The sequence below is a fragment of the Apium graveolens genome, chromosome 9 (assembly GCF_009905375.1).
Source record: "Apium graveolens cultivar Ventura chromosome 9, ASM990537v1, whole genome shotgun sequence".
NCBI lineage: Eukaryota > Viridiplantae > Streptophyta > Magnoliopsida > Apiales > Apiaceae > Apium > Apium graveolens.
In genome coordinates this window covers 159,452,430-159,473,057 of record NC_133655.1, presented here as the reverse complement: position 1 = coordinate 159,473,057, position 20,628 = coordinate 159,452,430, and the positions used below count along the sequence as shown (strand labels likewise).

Here is a 20,628-nt window from a genome sequence, read left to right as displayed (position 1 = left end):
GTACAAATAATATCACGCGATGCACTGAATGGTACTTGTTACAAATAAGAACAAAACAACTACCTGTTGCATAATCCCAGAATCAAAGCTAAATTTACCATGATATTGGGATTTAAGATGAACTATAAGTGTCGGGTTATAGGATAGTGCTTCTGCTCAATAAACAGAATTACAAGATGAAACCTATGAACCTAAAGGCAAGAGTTGATAGGAGTAAAGGGTAAAGATAATTCTAAAATAAATGCTGAAAATATTAATTGAAGAGCAGTTGTAGCTAGAGTTTTTAATCCAATAAAATGCAGTTCCTGACTAACACTAGAATGCCAGTTATAACTACACTGTGCAATTGGTTTACGTAGTTGAAAGTACACCTATTTTTGTCAATTAATTTTTCCGAGGAGAAAGACAGAGAGAAGAAAATTTGGTAATATTTCCTAATATTACAGCTTAGTGGATAACATTCTCTTCACAAGACAATCATGTTGCTAGTGTAGAACAACTGTTAGCTAGAACTTAATGGGCTGGTAATTTTTACTCTGTGCAAATTATATCATGCGATGCACTGAAATTTCTAGAATACACTATATCTACAAGCTATAAGTAACATACCTCTTGGACAACATCCTGTTTTTCCATATGGGAAGAAACTTGAGATCCTAAAACACATCCATTGTTAATAATTTTAAATTCTAATTTTGACTTTACCTACTTTTATCTGATAATTTTGTAAATATATTTTCCAAAAAATAAAATGATACACATTTCCTGTTGATAGATTATTAGAGCATGTTCTTTATTTATGCTAGCCTGTCATGTAAATGTTAGAACTGAATTACAACTGCCACAAAGCATTGCCCTGTTCTAAACTTTTTGATAAATAATTTTATTAATATAGTTACATTTATCTATATAATTTTTATAAATAATATTGGTATTTTCTTACCCTCATTTTTAACTTTCTCATTGTTAATATGATGACATGATACTTATCGCCGTTTATTTGCTGAGCGTTATCCCGAAGGCGCCGAACGTCCTGATTTGATCAGAAGTTGTGGGAGGAGGCTTCAACTGTTAAAAGAACTATGTTAAAGGTCAAGGTCAGCGATGACTCCCATCCATTTATGGCTCGGATAACACACAGTATTCACAGTCATCGAGCCATCCATCTGCCCATAGTCCGGCAGACTGTATGAGGACTATACGCCAAAATCCAGAGCTACTTCTTACACTGACAGGGCATTTAACGGCTTTGCATCCTGAGTGAAAGGATATCTTCGATATATTATTCATTTTAGTATTTCTACGATTAAACATAAAATTTAAGTACACTTAGATCCTCTCCATTAGGACATGATTTTAATTGTTCCAGATCAAAGTCAAATAGTCAAACCAACTAAATTAATTTCAAGACTATTTATAAAAGAGATATTCCATTATTATAAAAATATCAAAAATATATTTTATGGAATATATCTTTAAGGAAATTTGAACAAATAAGAAATATCAAGTTATGATATTTTTTAGATCACAGTTGCAACATCAATAAGGCAACAAACTCGAATAAGGAATATATCAGAAATATTCTTTAGAGATCTCGTGCAAAATCAAAAATGTTTTACTCTTCGCTCCTAAATATAGTTTACATCCTTCAAAATAGTTTTTATTCAAATTTTATTAATATTCATGGTTGAAATATTAATATCCATTTTTACACCCATTCTGTGTGTTCGTTAAGTAATTTTCTCCCGTTTCGTAAAATCAGCATTTCTCGGAGAAAATTATTCAAAAATACTCAAAAATATTTTCACCACTCAAATACATTTTATATATTAGGAAATATATTTTAAGTATCTATACAAGTCAAAACTTTGATCAAAATATCCATCTCTTTCATTCCAAGACCAGTATATTTTTATTCGGAAGTAAAGGCTGACAGAACCACTTTAAATCTAAATAAATACTTCCACATACTAGAATAAATTTAAATTTGGTATGAATCACTTAAATGGTATTTTATATGCATAGTAAAAATTTCGTAGCGTTTCGAGAATTTTTGTTTGGGCACGAATTTCGAGGTAGTTGGGCCCACAGTTGACCACATTTGACCTAGCTACCATTGACCACTATTGACCAAAATTTGCAGGACATCATTTTATAATATTTAGGTAATTATCATATTTTTTATGATATTTATATAAGAGTTTTTGGGATGGTCATAATTAATGGTGCTTAATCCTTAATTAAAGTAATTAAAGAATGATTAAAAGAAAAGAAAATATATATTTAATATATATATCAGATGAGATTTGACTGAATACTAGCTTGTGCTTCCTTTCCACTTTCAAAGAAACACAACCTACTTTTCATGTCATCAATCAATGTGATACACTCCATCCACCATCCATTCCTTCTCAAATCTCAACCATTCATTCTACCCAACTTCCTCTACAAATAAACCCCCACCCCAACCCATTTTAATCAAGCTAAAGATCCAAATACTTACTGGAAATATTTCAAGAAGTGCCTCTCTTCATCTCTTTCTAATTCTATACACACACTTCTTCTCAAAAACCTCCTCTCTCTTAAATATATACACATATACTTAAGATTTTTGATATCCAAGCTTAGCTTCACCCAACCAAGTTTGTTCCCACTGAGTGAGATCATCCATCACCACTTTCTGGCCTCCCGAAGGGCTGCCCAAGTTCTTCCATAGTGCCAAAATCCGGCCGAACCTCCGACGAATTTTCCAGGCGAACTTTTCCGACCGTTTTCCAAAAGTGGTGAGTTTTTAGCTTCTTCTTTGGTTTTATTTATTTTGAACTTTGTACTTAATTTCTCTAATTCATCTCAAGCTCTAATACAAGATCTCCTATAAAGAAGGTTCTCTAAGAAAAGAGAACGAAGATTCGAACTCGGAATTCGAATAAGTACTTGATCTTCAAACCGAAGCTCTAAACGAAGAAGATGTATAATATACAAGTACTTAAATCTCTAAATAACTCCTCACGAGTGAGACTTCATAAATATTTAAATAACTCCTCACGAATGAGATTTCATATTTGACATCGCGAGTTGGCCAATTACTTGCATTTTATTTATCTCGACCTTGACCAACATATTTCGTGAATATAGTATAACTACGAAAGGTATCGTTTTATAATCTCGCTAACATTTCTAGTGTTCCGAGAGATTCTAAATCGATCAATAGTGATCTTCGTAATTTTGTCAAATATAAGAGACGGATTAAATCACATGAGTTGGCCAATTACTCGCACTTCTATTATTTAGATCTTGGTCAACGCATAGTTCGTGTATATAGTCCAATTATGAAAGATATCGTATAATCCCCTTCTAGCACCTTAGTGTTCCGTGGGGTTTTTATTCGATATATATAAACTTTGTAATCATCCGTCTAAGCTTCAAAGGTGGATTTAATCACACGAGTTGACCAATTACTTTGCATTTCATTTATCTCGATCTTGGTCAACGCATAGTTCGTGTATATATTATCATTACGAAAGGTATCACTTATAAACCCTTCTAGCATCTTCAGTGTTCCGGGGGATTATAAGTCGATCAATAGTAAACTTCGTAATCATCCACCTAAACTTCAGAAGCACAAATTCAAAGCCAATTACTTGCACTTCTATTATTTGGACCTTGGCTAAGAATCATAAAACCTATAAAGTTGCTTGAAGTTAAAAGTATACTTTGACCACATAATTGTCAAATCATAAGTATACTAAATCCATAAGCTTAAGAGCTTAAAAGGATAGGTACAATTTTGAGATTGTAACCAAAGTATTCTTCGATCCATAAATACATAATCGAAAGAAGAAGAATACAAAAGAAGTCATAAGCCATAGTGCTTATACATATATACAAGACTTCTTATTACTCCGATAAACATATATTTTACAAAGACGGAGTAATCATAAGTATACTTGACATATAAATATATTTTCTGAGTTAAGTATACGTATTGAGCTTGAAGATCAAAGAAGTCATAATCCATATTGATTATACATATAAAGGACTTCTTATATTACTCTGATTAACATATAATCCATAGATACGGAGTAATCAAAAGTATACTTGATATAACATTTTATATCTCAAGTCAAGTATACATATAGAGTATTAATATTCTTATTTAAATATTATACTATCTTTTGGGCTAGTACCGTAACATACTAGTTCAACAAATATATTGTCTATACTTTGTGTTTTGTGGATTGTCTTATTAGTTTCGCAGTGAGGTGAGGTGACGGGAGGTGATCTTCGTTCTAAGACCCAAGTCTCATACGCACTAGCGGGGAGTTAGTCGTATTTGCACCATGAAGAAGAGGAAAGACCCAAGACTGGATACTAAGATCCGAGACCGGTGAAAGCTAAGGAAGCCAAGTCCATACAAGGGATCTACATCAACTTTGAAGAGATAGCGGGGAGTTATTGTCTAAAATAAGTTATGTAGGAATTGCATTTATTTTGAGGTGGTGACCCTTGTGTTACGCACCAAGATAAATATTTGTAAGGGTGTAAAGGCTTCTCCGCCTACTAAAGGAGCGAGTTTATATTAAGGGAAAATCCCGAGTCCGAGAGAGGGGCTCGGGGACTAGAGTAGGGGTGAGCGGATCTATTAGAGGTTGCGCCATCGCGAACCATGATAAAATCGCCGTGTGGTATTTTCTTTCCTTGCACTATATTTTCCGCACATATAAACTGCATAACCACTCGGTAAAGTTTTAAAAAGAAGGGATAAAATTATTTTAAAATGCCATAATAAATTTTAAATTGGTAATTAAGCTATTCAATGATATCCTCATCAAAAAGAAGTTAGTGAATACAATCTCGAAGAAGAAGCCACAATGAATATAGCCGCCAAGGCGGAAATGGTTCTCACAAGCCCACTTGCGGAAAAAGAATACAAAAGAGTAAATAATTGCAAGTCAGCATAAGAGATGTGGAACAAATTAGTGGTAACATATGAAGGTACCACTGATATAAAAGATTCTCGGATGGAAATATTGATCCAAGATTATGAGAACTTTAAACTCTAAGAAGGAGAAAATATCATCGATATGGAAATAAGATTTACTCGTATAATCGATGAATTATCTCAACTTGGAAAGAATTATACTCAAAATGAAAAGAATAGAAGAGTGCTTAAATCTCTACCTCCAAGTTGGAAAGTCAAAGTTACTACTATAAAAGAGATGCACAATCTAAATGAGTATAAGATTGATAACCTCTTTGGAAATCTTCGTGCTTATGAAGAAGATAATATTCTGGAAAATGTTGCTCCAAAAGTGGAGGACAAAAAGAAAAATATGGCACTAAAGGCCATAATAATAGATGAAGATGAAAACGACGAGGAGTTAAACGAGGAACTTCAAAATCTCAGTGAGAGTGAAATTGCTCTTCTCACGAGACAACTCTGTCGTGTGCTTCAAAGCAAAGCTCAAAGATACGGAAAAGTCTTCCTAAAATCAAATAATCAACAAAGAGTTTTTAACTCTAACGGAAGGCCTAATTACTCCTAAAATTATACTTCCAACAATAAGAATAATTTTCCGTCAAAGAGCTATAACAAAGGCAAAGGCAATTAAAATATGAATACCTATAGTAATGCCAATGTCTCTACTACTCATCCTATTTACACTCCTCCAAAACCAAAAGATGCATCTCCGGAGGAAACACAAGATGCGTGTTTTGAGTGTAAACAACCCGATCACTATAAAAGAGAATGTCCTAAACTTTCAAAGGGACGAAGTCTCGTGGCTGAAAATGGTTGGGATTTGAGTGAAGATGAAGAAACTCCGGAAGCTAGTGAAGAAGTGGTGAATTTATGCTTGATGGCTCTCGGAGAAGAAACTACATCTAGGGAAGTCTCATCTACAAATGAAGAGGTAACATCTAACTACGTCTCAATTAAGTCATTATTGGATGAATCTAATTTATCACTCATGGACATGAATAAGCATGATTTAATTGGACTTGTGGTAGAATATAAAAGTAAATACAAAGATGTTGATCAAAGGCTTCACTTAGTATGGTCTGAGAAAATGAAAATAGAAGAAATACATCATACTTAAAATAAAGAGTATACTCGGATGATGGACTCAAGAGTCCAAGATGAAAAAGAGATTACATCTCTAAAAGATAAAAACCATCTCATCAAGGTTGAAGTAAATAAACTTCAAGAAAATATAATCAACCTTGAAATAGAGAATATATCACTAATCTTCAAATAAAAAGAGATGGTATGTGAAAAGGTTCAATTGAATGAAAATATATGTGAACTTCATGTTGATCTATTGAACCTAAATATTCAAATGGAATCAAATGTTCAAAATAAAGAAACATCTTCTAAAGAAAATCTTGATAAAGAAAATGAGCTAATAAAGATAAACGAGCTTACAACTGAAGCTTAAAAGTTGAAAGAAGAAAATCATAAGCTCATAGCTCAAGTTAAGGATCAAGAAATAATCCTTAACAACAAGATTGATGTCTTACAAAAAGATAATGAAAGTATTGAAAATGTTCTTCAAAGATTTACAAAAGGCAATAAGATGTTGGATCAAATGGTGCATACAAAAACCTCATACAATCATGATGGTTTAGGATACAATAAGAATTCTCCTCCTAAAAATAATATTCAGAGATTTGTATCACCAACTAAGACTTCACCCGAATCACCATCGTATAAATGTTCGTATTCTAACAAGATTGGACACACTGTTCAATATTGTAAATTCAATAATGGTGAAATTAAGGGGAAGCATGTATGGATTCGCAAGGAATCATACAAGAAAGATGATAAGCGTGCGCCTTACAAAAATATGGAATATAAAGATCAAAGGCAACAAAGGTCTCATCAACCTACTATGTTTCCAAATAGAAGCAACCAACATCATGTCAACCATAATAATTATGCACTTAAAAGACAACAATTTCTTAAATATGAATATCATCATGATAATAATAGACATATTGCTTATCATGCTCAATCTAGATTTTATGGTACATCTAGAAATTACCCAACTAGGAATTATGTACTTAGAAAGGTTCATGTTCCTAAGGAAGATAATAACATGCCTAGCCATGCTTATAAATATTCAAATGCTCTTTATGATGTACTAACCCCAGGACCCTCAAGACAAAGGGGTACCTATATATTTAATTAATTTGTTTTGTAGGTTTGTCTTGCTGCGAAACAAGACATATGGTACCTTGATAGTGGGTGTTCACGACACATGACCGGCAACAAGTCACTCTTGAACAATATTAAAAAGGTTACCGCGGGAAGCGTAACATTTGGAGATAATAGCAAAGGAAACATTGTCGGCATCGGGGATATCGGAAATGGAGAGGTTAGAATTTCCGACGTACAACTAGTCACCAGATTAAAGTAAAATCTTCTCTCCATTAGTCAACTATGCGATAATGAATAGAAGGTAATCTTCTACACTACTCATTGTTCAATTTTAGATAAATCCAGAAAGTTGGTCCTCACTTGCCCCAGAAATAAAAATGTTTATATATGCGATATGAGCAAGCAAGTGAACGCATTCCTAATCACTATAAATGATGATCCATGGCTATGACATCGAAGATTAGGACATGCCAACATACAGTTGATAAAGAATTTATCAACTAAAGACCATGTACGAGATATACCAAAGTTAAACTATCAAAAAGATCATACTTGTGAAGCTTGCGAAATAGGGAAACAAATTCGAGCCTCTCACAAAGCAAAATTTATGGTATCTACATCAAGACCTCTCGAGTTATTATTGTTAGATATATTTGATAATGTCATGGCTAATGTGATTTATGTTTAATTTTCAGATCTTACTTAAACAGGATAAATCAGTACTTACTGGAAGTCAGGACTTAAGGATATCAGTACTTATATTATCAAGAGATAATTATCAGAAGATGGATATCAGAACTTAAGTGCTGAAGGACGTTCAGATAAGGAAGACAGCTGGTTAAAGGGAAGAAGATCGAGATAAACATAAGAAGAGATATGCATGAAGAAGGAATTCTATGAAGAATAGAATACTTGGAAGAAAAGATATCTGATTGATATATTTTAGGAAGCAGAATTATATTCCATATCAATTAACGATTATCTTATAACTGTGTAGTATATAAACACAGACATAGGGTTTACACTATAAGTGTTATCACAATCGAGAAGATTATTTATTGTAACTCTAGCAGCTCTCGTGATATTTGTTCATCACTGAGAGAGAACAGTTCCATACTATAACAGAGTTTATTGTTTCAATAAAGTTTGTTTTCTGTTACTTGAGTTATTAAAGTTCGATTTGATTGTACTATACACTGTATTCACCCCCTCTACAGTGTGTGTGTGACCTAACAAGTGGTATCAGAGCCTATCTGTTAACGCACAAATAGTTTAAGATCTAAACACAATCATGTCTGAAACAGAAACTCCAACTAAGCCCACCAAAACTGAAGAACCTCCAAAGACACAAATTCAAAGCCGATATGAGACTATTAGAGTTCCCATATTGAGACCATCTGAATATGCCATATGGAAGGTGAGGATGACCATGTTTCTAGAAGCTACAGATCCAGAATATCTTGATAGAATCAAGGAAGGACCTCACAAACCAACCAAGCTCGCAGTTGCAGTTGCAGGTGAAGCAGCAAAGTCTATACCAAAGGAGAAGAGTGATTACACTGCTGAAGATATCGCATCAATTGCTAAGGATGCTAAGGTACGACACTTACTGCATAGTGCTATTGATAATGTAATGTCAAACAGGGTAATAAACTGCAAGACTGCAAAGGAGATATGGGATGCTTTGGAAATAAGATGTCAGGGAACGGATACGATCAAGAAGAACAGGAAGACAATACTCACTCAAGAGTATGAACACTTTGACTCAAAGGCTAATGAGTCATTGACTGATTTATATGATAGATTTGTCAAACTCTTGAATGATTTGTCACTAGTTAATAAGGAGTATGATCTTGAAGATTCAAACCTTAAATTCCTGTTAGCTCTTCCGGAATGCTGGGATTTGAAGGCAACAATAATAAGAGACAACTATAATCTTGATGAAACAACTCTTGATGAAATTTATGGAATGCTCAAGACTCATGAACTTGAGATGGAACAAAGAAGCAAGAGGAAAGGAGGAAAGTCAAGGACAGTTGCTCTTAAGGCTGAAGAAGAATCCCCCAAGGCAGCTACCTCAAGGAAAGACAAGGGTGAAGCTCTCTTCACAAAGTCTGATACTGTGTCATCAAGTTCTGAAAGTGATGATGACTCAGAATCTGAAAGCTTGCCTGAGACGGATGCTGATGAAGAGATGATGAAGCTGTGTGCTCTTATGGTGAAAGGGATCACAAAGATTGCATACAGGAAGTTCAGCAAGGGAAAGAAGTTTTCCAGGAAAGGCACAAGTTCCGATAAGAAAAATTTAAGAAAATCTGAGGGAAGATGAGGAAAGTCTGACAGAGGAGATTATACAAATGTCAAATGCTACAACTGTGGTGAGAAAGGCCACATATCTCCTGATTGCAAGAAAGTGAAGAGTGACAAAGGAAAGGCTCTTGTCATAAAGAAGAAAAGCTGGACAGACATCTCAGATTCTGAAAGTGAGGAGAATTATGCCTTGATGGCAAATGCTGATAAGGTAAGTGCTGAAAGCAGTTCTGAAGCTGCTGAATTAAAGGTACCTCAAACTACTTATGCTTTTCATACTGATGATATTAATGAGTTGAGAAGATATCTTAAAACCATGTTCATTAGTTATAGAGATGAAACTTTAACATGTGAAAGATTAACTTCAGAAAATCTTGCTTGCAAAAAGAGGAATGATTATTTAGAAAAAGAGTTAGTCATGTTCCATCAAACTCAGAAAGATAGAGATGATGCTTTCTATGTTAGGGATGAAGTGCTTAAAATGAATGAATCTCTAAAAGCTGAGTTAGAAAAAGAAAGAGAGATTATCAGGACTTGGACTAACTCTGGCAGAACAACTCAGAATTTGTTAAGTAGTGAAAACTGGAAAGAGGGCTTAGGTTATGGAGAGGATAAGAATGATAAAGGAACTGTAGATGTTAAGCCTATAGCTGTTAAACAAAAATCTAAGCTAAAGCCTGTTAAGTTTGTAGCTGTAAAGTCTGATAATGAGAAATCAGAAGTTAAAAAGAAATTAACTTCTGACAAACTAAAACAGGAAAAGACAACTGAAGTAAACGTAGGCTTAATGACTAAGAAGCAGCTTAAGCATAAGCTGAAAGATGTTAAGAATGCAAACAAGGTAAAATCACCTAGGAAAAATAGGAATGGAAAGGAAGGTGTGAATAAAAACAATGATTATAAGCCTGTTCCTGAAGCTCCTAGGAAAACGTGTCATAACTGTAGAAGTTCTAACCATCTGGCTTCTTTTTGCAGGAAGAGTAAGAACATAAACTCCTTACCTTCAAAGTCAGGAGTTAAGAGTCAGTCTGTTAGATATAAGCCACAAAATCCTTGTTTTCATTGTGGTAGTTTATGGCATTCCATTTATACTTGTAAGGAATATCATAGTCTTTACTATGATTATTATCAAATAAAACCTTCTTTAAAGAAAGTTACCATTGTTCCTTCTAGTGTAAGTTCAGATTCAAAGTCTGATAGTGTAAATTCTGATAAGAAAAATGTTAACATAAACCCTGATGCTAAATCCGCTGCAAATGTTAACAGACTTAATAAGGCCAAAGGATCAAAGCATGTCCGGGTCCTTAAAACTAATCATTAGTGGTCTTTGTGATTGCAGGGCAACAGGAAAAAGATCCTAGTTCTGGACAGTGGATGTTCAGTATATATGACTGGAAATAAAGCCCTGCTATCAGACTTTGTGGAGAAGGCTGGCCCAAGTGTTTCTTATGGAGATGGCAACATTGGAAAAACATTGGGATATGGCAATATCAATCTTGGGAATGTCATCATTAAAGAAGTAGCTCTGGTCTCAGGACTTAAACACAATCTGCTGAGTGTTAGTCAAATCTGTGACAGAGGTTATCATGTGGATTTCTTTGAAGGACACTTTGAAGTTGTAAGTAAATCTACAAGCAAAGTTGTTCTGAAAGGATATATACATGGTAACATCTATGAAGCCAAGCTTTCAACAAGTACTGATGGTTCTGCAATCTGTCTGATGAGTAGAGCATCAATTGAAGAAAGCTGGAATTGGCACAAGAAACTCTCTCATTTAAATTTCAACAATATAAATGAGTTGGTCAAGAAAGATCTTGTGAGAGGACTGCCAAAGTCAGTATTTGCTCCTGATGGTCTTTGTAATTCTTGTCAGAAGGCCAAACAAAGGAAATCTTCATTCAAGAGCAAAACTGAGTCATCAATTCTTGAGCCTTATCACCTACTACATGTTGATCTATTTGGTCCAGTAAATGTCATATCTATTGCAAAGAAGAAATATGCTATGGTCATAGTGGATGAGTTCACCAGATACACATGGGTGTATTTCTTGCACAAAAAAAGTGAAACTACATCTATCTTGATTGATCATGTCAAGCAACTGGATAAATTGGTCAAGGACTCAGTGAAAATAATAAGGAGTGATAATGGTACTGGGTTCAAGAATTTGATAATGGAAGAGTACTGCAAAAACCATGGAATCAAGCAGGAATTTTCTGCTCCTGGAACTCCACAATGAAATGGAGTTGTTGAAAGGAAGAATAGAACTCTCATTGAAGCTGCACGTACAATGCTTGATGAAGCAAAGCTTCCAACCTATTTCTGGACTGAAGCTGTGCAGACTGCTTGTTTTACTCAGAATACAACACTAATTAACAAGCATGGAAAAACACCATATGAGATGGTGAAGAAAAAGAAACCAAATCTGAAGTATTTTCATGTATTTGGATGTAAGTGTTTTGTTCTTAAGACTCACCCTGAACAGCTATCCAAATTTGATCTAAAAGCTGATGAAGGAATCTTTGTTGGATATCCACTTTCCATAAAAGCCTTCAGAGTCTATAACTTGAGAACAAGAGTGGTCATGGAATCTATCAATGTCTCTTTTGATGATAAGAAGATTACTGGACTTGAAGATTTTATTGATCATGAGCAGCTGAGATTTGAAAATGAAGACTTAAATTCTGATACTGAAAATCCTGACAATCTAAATCCTGATACTGCAAACTCTGATGGATCAAACTCTGATGTTATTGAAACTGTGGTGACTACGCCAAAGGAAGATGCACCTATGCAGGGGGAGCATACTCAAGATCTTACCACATCTTAAGAAGCATCAGAACATACATCTGGCTCTTTAAGTTATGATTCGTCAAGTTCTGATAAGCCAAGTTCTGATAGTTCTGAAAATCTAAATTCTGAAGAATCCAACTCAGAGAGCATAGTTTCAGGGGAGCATCAGAAAATGTTAATGAAGACATCATGGATCATGGGGGAACATCCAGTTCTTGAGAAAATCTTCCATCTGCAAGGAAGTGGACTAAATCACATACACCTGATTTGATAATTGGAAATCCTGATGCAGGTGTCAGAACTAGAACAACTACTTCAAGTGAATGTCTTTACAATTCTTTTCTTTCTCAGACTGAGCCAAAGAAAGTGGAAGAAGCTCTTCAAGATGCTGATTGGGTGCAAGCAATGCGGGAATAGTTAAATGAATTTGAAAGAAACAAAGTCTGGACCCTAGTGCCAAGACCAAAGAACAGATCTGTTGTTGGTACAAAATGGGTATTCAGAAACAAAACTGATAGTGATGGCATAATTACAAGGAATAAGGTAAGGCTGGTTGCAAAAGGATATTCTCAACATGAGGGAATCGATTATGATGAAACATTTGCACCGGTTGCTAGATTGGAAGCCATAAGGATATTTTTGGCGTATGCTGCTCACAAAAATTTTACTGGTTTCAAATGGATGTGAAAAGTGCTTTTCTCAATGGAGAATTAGAGGAAGAAGTATATGTTGAACAACCTCCAGGCTTTGTAGATTCTAAATATCCAGATTATGTCTACAGGCTTGATAAAACACTTTATGAACTTAAGCAAGCTCCAAGAGCATGGTATGAGACTTTAGCTCAGTTTCTTTTGGAAAGTGGATTTAACAGAGGAACTATAGACAAAACACTGTTCTACCTCAACCATGGAAAGGACTTACTTCTGGTCCAGATTTATGTTGATGATATCATCTTTGGTTCTACAAATGACAGACTTTGCAAGAAGTTTGCCAAACTGATGCAGTCAAGGTATCAAATGAGTATGATGGGGGAACTTAGCTATTTTCTGGGCCTTTAAGTCAAGCAGAATGAAGAAGAAACTTTTATTTGTCAAACTAAGTACACCAGAAATTTGCTGAAGAAATTTGAAATGCAAGATTGTTCAAGTGCATCCACTCCCATGGTCACTGCAACAAAACTGGACAAGGATACCGGTGAATCAGTAGATATTACTGATTACAGAGGTATTATTGGCTCACTACTCTATCTATAACTGCTAGTAGACCTGATATCATGTATGCTACCTGTCTTTGTGCAAGATTTCTAGCAGATCCAAGAGAACCTCACTTAACAGCTGTGAAAAGAATTTTCAAGTATCTTAAGGGAACAGCTGATCTGGGATTATGGTATCCCAGAGAATCAGATTTTAAACTAATAGGTTACTCAGATGCAGATTTTGCAGGTTGCAAAATTGACAGGAAAAGCACAAGTGGAAGCTGCCAATTTCTTGGAGGCAGATTGGTTTCTTGGTTTAGCAAGAAACAAAAGTCAATTTCCACATCAACTACAGAAGCAGAGTATATTGCTGCAGGAAGCTGTTGTGCATAGATTCTTTGGATGAAGAATCAGTTACTGGATTATGGGTTAACATATTTCAAAATCCCTATTTACTGTGATAATCAAAGTGCTATTGCTATGACAGGTAATCCAGTTCACCACTCAATGACAAAGCACATCAGCATCATGTACCACTTAATAAGGGAACATGTGGATGAAGGTATAGTGGAATTGCACTTTGTTCTAACAGATCAACAACTAGCAGATATCTTCACAAAACCACTGTGTGAAGCTACTTTTACAAGATTGGTAAATGAACTTGGAATGGTTTCAGGTTCTTTCTCTAAATCTGCTTAGTTTTGTTCTGAAGCATCAGACTTTATGATCAGTATTTACAGAAATTACTCTCTTTATGTATTCTGTGATTAATTGAAAATTGCTTAAGTACTGACTGGTGTCTGATGTGACTTTCTAAACTCTGATAGTGATATGTCTGTTTAAGTAACTATTCTATCCTATGAAGATACCTGTGTTAGATGTTGACCTAGTAGTCTTCAATAAACTAGAGATCCCACGTTAGAAGTAATTATTTCTGTGGAAATCTATTGACACAAGCAAATTCTGATATTGAGCTTAGTTGAGTTTACTTTGTCTATCTTTTTACTAAGTCACAAACTAGAATAATTCTTCTCATCTGTTAAGTTCTGATGCTAGTAAATCTGTTGAATGTACTAAGTGCTGATAAACCTCACTTATCAAAAGAAAAAGAAAAGGAATCAAGGAATTAAAATCAGGTACTCCTTTGAGATCTAGAGTAAAAATGTGGAAGGGACGACCCAAGTGCATTGCTGGTATTAAGTAATATGCATTAGAAAAGCAAATACATATTTTCTTGGTGACTTTTCAAACTCTATGATTACTGGAGAAATACTCTGATAATAGCATAAATTCTGATAAGCAGTCGTGACTCACTTACACTGAGAAGCCACTGTAAAATGGAATTTAAAAAGATGCACAAAATTAGCACAAAACAGTTGAGGTGGACTCAAGCATGAACTCATTCAATAGTAGGCTTCAGAATAATGACAGATTTTTAGTAAAGTTTTAGTTATGCCTTATTTCTAAGATGTACTGAAGTGAATCAGACTTTACTCTTTATCTTATATTTAGCTTAATGCACACACTAAACACTTCATATGAATGATGAAAATTACTGTGGTGATTTATGTTATTTTGGATGAACAGTTTATGTGTCACATTACATAATCTCTGAGGACAAGTTCTGTTGAACGTTCTGATGATTAAGTTCTGAAGAATCTATATCAGAATTTGTGTGAAGAATTACAAAGATAGGCATTCATTTTTCGAGTTAAGAAATCATGTTCTGATAACTGTTAAGTTCTGATATAAGTCTAAGTTCTGATATTAAATTCTGATCCTTTACTTGACTTATTTGTGGATAAAATCTAAAAACAGTCTCATTTTAAATCAGAATATGTTGGGGCGGAATATTAACAGTCAATATAATTAGGGATAGTGGTACACGTAAATGCACAGTAATTTTTACTTGTTTCTTGTGCGCATTAAACCTAGTTTTACCTTTCCAATGACTGTTTTTCGTCTTCCAAGTCTAGGGAGACGAGGTAGAATTAATTCTACCTGTCAGCATTAAAATTCCTCGCGTCTCCTGGCATTATTTTGCCTATATAAACAAACACTTCGCAACAGCCTACACATCAATTCTTTTTTCACAAACTCACCTTCATCTTCTTCATACCAACAAAACCATGGTCAACTACAACATATTTTTAAACTATGAAACATTCAACTTGGAGCTGAGCTGTGAAGCATGGAAGCAGGAATGGCACGTCACTGCCATTCCTGATGAGATTTGGGACTCGGTTCCCAGGAGGTTCTCACCCACCTCTTGTTCTTTTACATGGACTACCATCGCCATCTGGAGCGATTGGAGGAAGAAAGGCTGGAAGCTCTCCGCCAGCAAGAGCGAATCATCAGACTCGCTATTCTTTTTGTAGAGAGTAGGAAGAAGAAATAATTTATTTTCTTCTTCTTGTTTTTCTTTATCGTCAGCCTTGCCCTGCTTCTTGAGCTAGGACAAAGGCTGTTGATGTTAGGTTTAGAAGCTTAGGACAATCTTGTAAAGTTCTGATGTAATTAAAATTTCATGAATGTATTCTCTTAATATATTAATGGAATTTCTACTTTTTGTAAGTTTTTGTCTCTGAGATGTTTGTAATTTAAATGCACTGATAAATCCTGATATATCCATATTCTGATGACCATTTTAATGTTGATTAAGTTCTGATCTTACAATATCAGTACTTATTTACTTGATTTAATTTTGGTCATTCTCATATTTGAATTCCTTCTCAGAATATTGGTTTTGCAGTGAAAAATAATTGAATAAGTTGGAACATTTTCAATTTTGAATTAAAACTGATTTACCTCGATTAATGGAATTACTGGGTAAGTGGAACGGTTTTTCCTTGAAAAACTGCAAGTGGGTAAGTAATGATTACTGTTTTCCCGTGCCCATTAACTATTCATTATTACTGCATGTCTGACAGGTTTGCAATTGTTAATTTTTTTTTTCAAGTATAAGTATGACAGAGAGAAGATTTTCCAATCTTTTATTTACTTTTACACTTTATCTCTCTTTCTTTGCTTTTACTCTCTTTCATCTCCTGACGTTGGTTTTTCATACAGACATTTTCTCAAACACCTAACAGGCAACTCTTAATTCTCGATTTTTCACATGGCACCTAAGGATTTGATCATTGATGGAGCTAAGTTTGTTCGAAATAACTATGCTGTAATTCTCGATCATGCTGAAGCTCCGTCTGAGTTGCATTTTGTGTAAGATCTTCTTGCACACAGTGAAATTGGGTATGCATTGACCCAGCCTTCAGTCTTTTCAAGCCAACAAGTTCTGACGTTTTGGCAGACTGGGCACTTTGATAATGGTGGTACACATGGTACTCCCAGTATTGTTTTCAAAGTGGATGATTCTACACATGTGGTAACTCCTGGTACAATTCGCAAGGCCCTACATTTACCAAAAGGATGCACTTTTTTAACCCCGGAGGAATCAGCTCTTCAAGAGTTAATGGCCAGTTTGGGGTATGAGCAGAGTTTGGCTAAGCTTGGGCAGTTGAAACGGGCTCATATCAGAAAGGAATGGAGCTTCTTTTTTGACTGCATCACTAAAGCTTTTGGGAATAAGTGTTCCAACTTTGATGCCATTCCTATAATGAGTTAGCACATCGGGTATGCTATCATTAACCAAACTCATTTTGATTTTGCAAGTGCTGTGACAGGTTTCATTGGGGATAGGATGACAGAAGATAGAAATGTAGTTTATTTTGCTAGATTCTGTCAGCTTATATATAACTTTTGCTGTACTAATCCCCCTCAACTAGCCAGTACCTTAATTCCACCATGCAAAATTGCAAAACGAGCCTTTAATGACCTGGTAAATGCTGACACTAAGAAAAAGGTGGTTAGATCTTTACAGATTCCTCAGTCTGTAAAACAGATCTTGGTAAATGCTGATCCTCAAACCTATAGATCTGTTTATCCTGATGTCCAACCTACCACCACCTCCCAAACACCACAGCAACCATCAGAATATACCACTCATCCATCTTGTTAGGAATATGTGTATTAGTTTGATGATAAGTTAAGCAAAACACTTAAGTAGAAATCTAGTGTTTGTAGCCTCAACGGATAAGACCATCTTGGCTATCCGTTGAAGGAGTAGCCTTACTTAGCAATAAGTTTGGTAGTGTAGCACATTTCACTCTCTGGTTTCAAGCTGTAATTCTTAGATGCTGTTAGGAAATAATCAGTCATGTTGACTACTAATGGATGTACAAATAGGAGGGCTAATTGTAAATATTTTATGCCTTGTAATTTTGTATAAGTGAAGAAGTGTCAACGGATATTGAAGACCTTCAACGGATAAGAAACAAAGCTTCAACGGATGTCTCTAATGCTTCAACAGATAATATCCATCAACGGATAAGTGCTTCAACGGATAAAGCTTCAACTGCTAGAGCATCAACGGATAAAGCCATCAACGGATGAAAGCTTCAACGGATGCTCAGTCTCATAGCAGTTGATAGTGACAGTTAACAAAGCTGACAGAGGCACATGGATTGACAGAGATGTGTGATAAGTGGCATTTTATACCACTTAGAACGTCTTAAAATAGCTTAAATTGGTGTCTTGAAATCAAGTATTTTCTGTATTTGATGCGTTTTTCTAGTGTTTATGCATTTCAGGGTATTAGTTGCATTTCGGAGGAGGAATCATCAAGAATAAGCCTTGACATGTGTTCACCATTGCGAGAGGAAAAGAACGGGCAGATTACGGCGAAGAAACGGAGCAAACCTGGATTTTTTCCAGTAGGGTCCTGCGCGCCCGCGCAACAATGCTGAGCGGCCGCGCAGCAGCCTTGCGCGCCCGCGCAGAAATGCTGAGCGGCCGCGCAGGGTCGGGGAAAAGGATAAATTATTTTAGACTTCTACTTCTGTTTGGCTTCCAACTTCTATGTAATCTGAGTTTTATGGGACTATTATATAAGTAGATTTGAGACGTTTTCACAGAGAAAAAGAAGGAGATTATGTTTTAGATTGTGTTTTGCGCAATAAGCGAAGGAGATAAGGAAGAAGACCGATTTAGCACACTGCAGCGAAGAGGAAGCATATTTTCTTGTGATTCTTGTTTCGTTGTAACGTTGGATGCTAGTTTTCTTGCTTTGACTTATTTACTCTTGTGACGTACTCTGTTTTAATATAATTAGTTTAGTTATTATTTTCTTGTGTTGTTTATTATGATTTCATATGAACCCATGATGGCGATAAGTTCTATTATGGGCTAATCGTGATCATGGGGTTGCAACGGATTTATTATGGAATTCTTTAGTTAATTGTTTAATACTTTAATATGTGATGATTGCATGATATCTAGTATTGGTTATGCGTATTCGTCTTATGTGCGTCGCGAACATATAAGATAGGGTGTTAATCTCTTGTGAAGCGACGGTGGATCTTGAGATTTAGAACTTGCCATGCTAGCATAGGTTCATGTACGTTGAGCATGATTAGTGGGTAATTCTAACAGTTTTATTTGCCCTATGTAATCAAAAGGAATAACTTGTGCTTAAATCGTTATGTTGTCAATTTCTGTAGACATATAGGAACTCAACATAATTGATGACTATTCAACTTCTATCTTAATTGTGGATGTTTGGTAGAATGGTATTAGTACAATGAAAGTTGGCTTTTATCAGTTTCGTGTTATTCGATTAATGTCATCACTGTCACATGCTAAAGGTAATAACAATGGCTATAGAAGGAAGTAATAATGAAGTTGTGATCTCATGAGTATTTTATTATTGATAAATTGAAGTGTTAGTTAAGTGGTTAATTAAGTAGTTAATTATAGTTAATATTTAATCAACAATTTTAAGTGTTATTATCTTAACATTGAGAAGTAGTCATACATTGGTGAGTGAGTTAAATTAGACAATAAATTAGTCTGAGTCTCTGAGGGAATGAACTAGAAAGTATTCTATATTACTTGCGAACGTGTATACTTGCGTGAATATTAGTCCGTGTTTTCGCCCTAACAAGTTTTTGGCGCCGCTGCCGGGGAACTCGTCGTATTTGTTTAGTTTATGTACTTACCATCATTGGTCATTAGGACTCAGTGATTAGGACGTAGTAGTTAATTACTCTTTTCGGTTGTGTTTCAGGTACTTTAGCAAGCGTTTATGCAAACTCGTTCTCGTGCTCGCAAGAGGACCTTAGATACAGCTGAGGAGAAAGACGAAGTTCTTGATACTCCGGAGAAGTTAGATTTTGAGGATTCGGATTCAGGAACTGAGCAGAAAGAACCAGTAAACATGGGAGATCGTATTGTTCAAGCTGATCCAGCTCTTATGGATTTTTCTCGGCCTAAAATTGATGACATTCAGTCAAGCATCCTTCATCCGGCTATTCAAGCTAACACCTTTGAAATCAAGCCGGGCACTATTCAGATGGTGCAGAATTCTGTTTCTTTTGGAGGAGCGGCAACTGAAGACCCCAACATGCACATAAGGAATTTTGTCGAGATCTGCAGCACTTTTAAGTATAATGGCGTGACTGATAAGGCTATCAAGTTGAGGCTTTTCCCATTCTCACTGAGGGATAAGGCTAAAGACTGGTTACATTCTGAACCAGCTGGGTCCATCACTACGTGGCAAGATCTTGCGCAAAAGTTTCTGGTGAAGTTTTATCCAATGGCAAAGACTGCTGCTATGAGGAGTGCTCTTACTCAGTTTGCGCAGCAACCTACAGAATCTATGTGCGAGGCTTGGGAACGCTACAAGGAAATGTTGAGAAAATGTCCACATCATGGAATGCCGGATTGGATGGTAATCACTGGTTTTTATAATGGTTTGGGGGCCCAATCTCGGCCCATGCTCGATGCAGCAGCGGGAGGAGCCTTATGGGCTAAAAGCTATACTGAGGCGTATAATCTTATAGAGACAATGGCTGCAAACGAGCATCAAAACCCAACTCAGAGGATGACGTCAGGCAAGGTCGCAGGTATTCTGGAAGTTGATGCAGCCACCGCTATTGCAGCCCAGCTCCAAGCGCTATCAATGAAGGTTGATTCTCTGGCTACGTATGGAGTTAATCAAATAGCTATGGTTTGTGAGCTTTGTGCAGGTTCTCATGCTACGGATCAGTGTTCTCTTGTCAACGAATCTGTTCAGTATGTGAATAATTATCAGCGACAATAGCAGCCTGTGCCAGCGACC

General features: G+C 35.6%; 1 non-coding gene across 1 annotated transcript; it reads right to left on the bottom strand.

Moving 5' to 3' along the window:
- Nucleotides 1-20,118: 20,118 nt before the first annotated feature.
- On the bottom strand, nt 20,119-20,225 carry LOC141687858 (small nucleolar RNA R71). The gene has a single exon (XR_012561337.1). It is a non-coding gene; the product is annotated as a small nucleolar RNA R71 (small nucleolar RNA).
- Nucleotides 20,226-20,628: the final 403 nt, after the last annotated feature.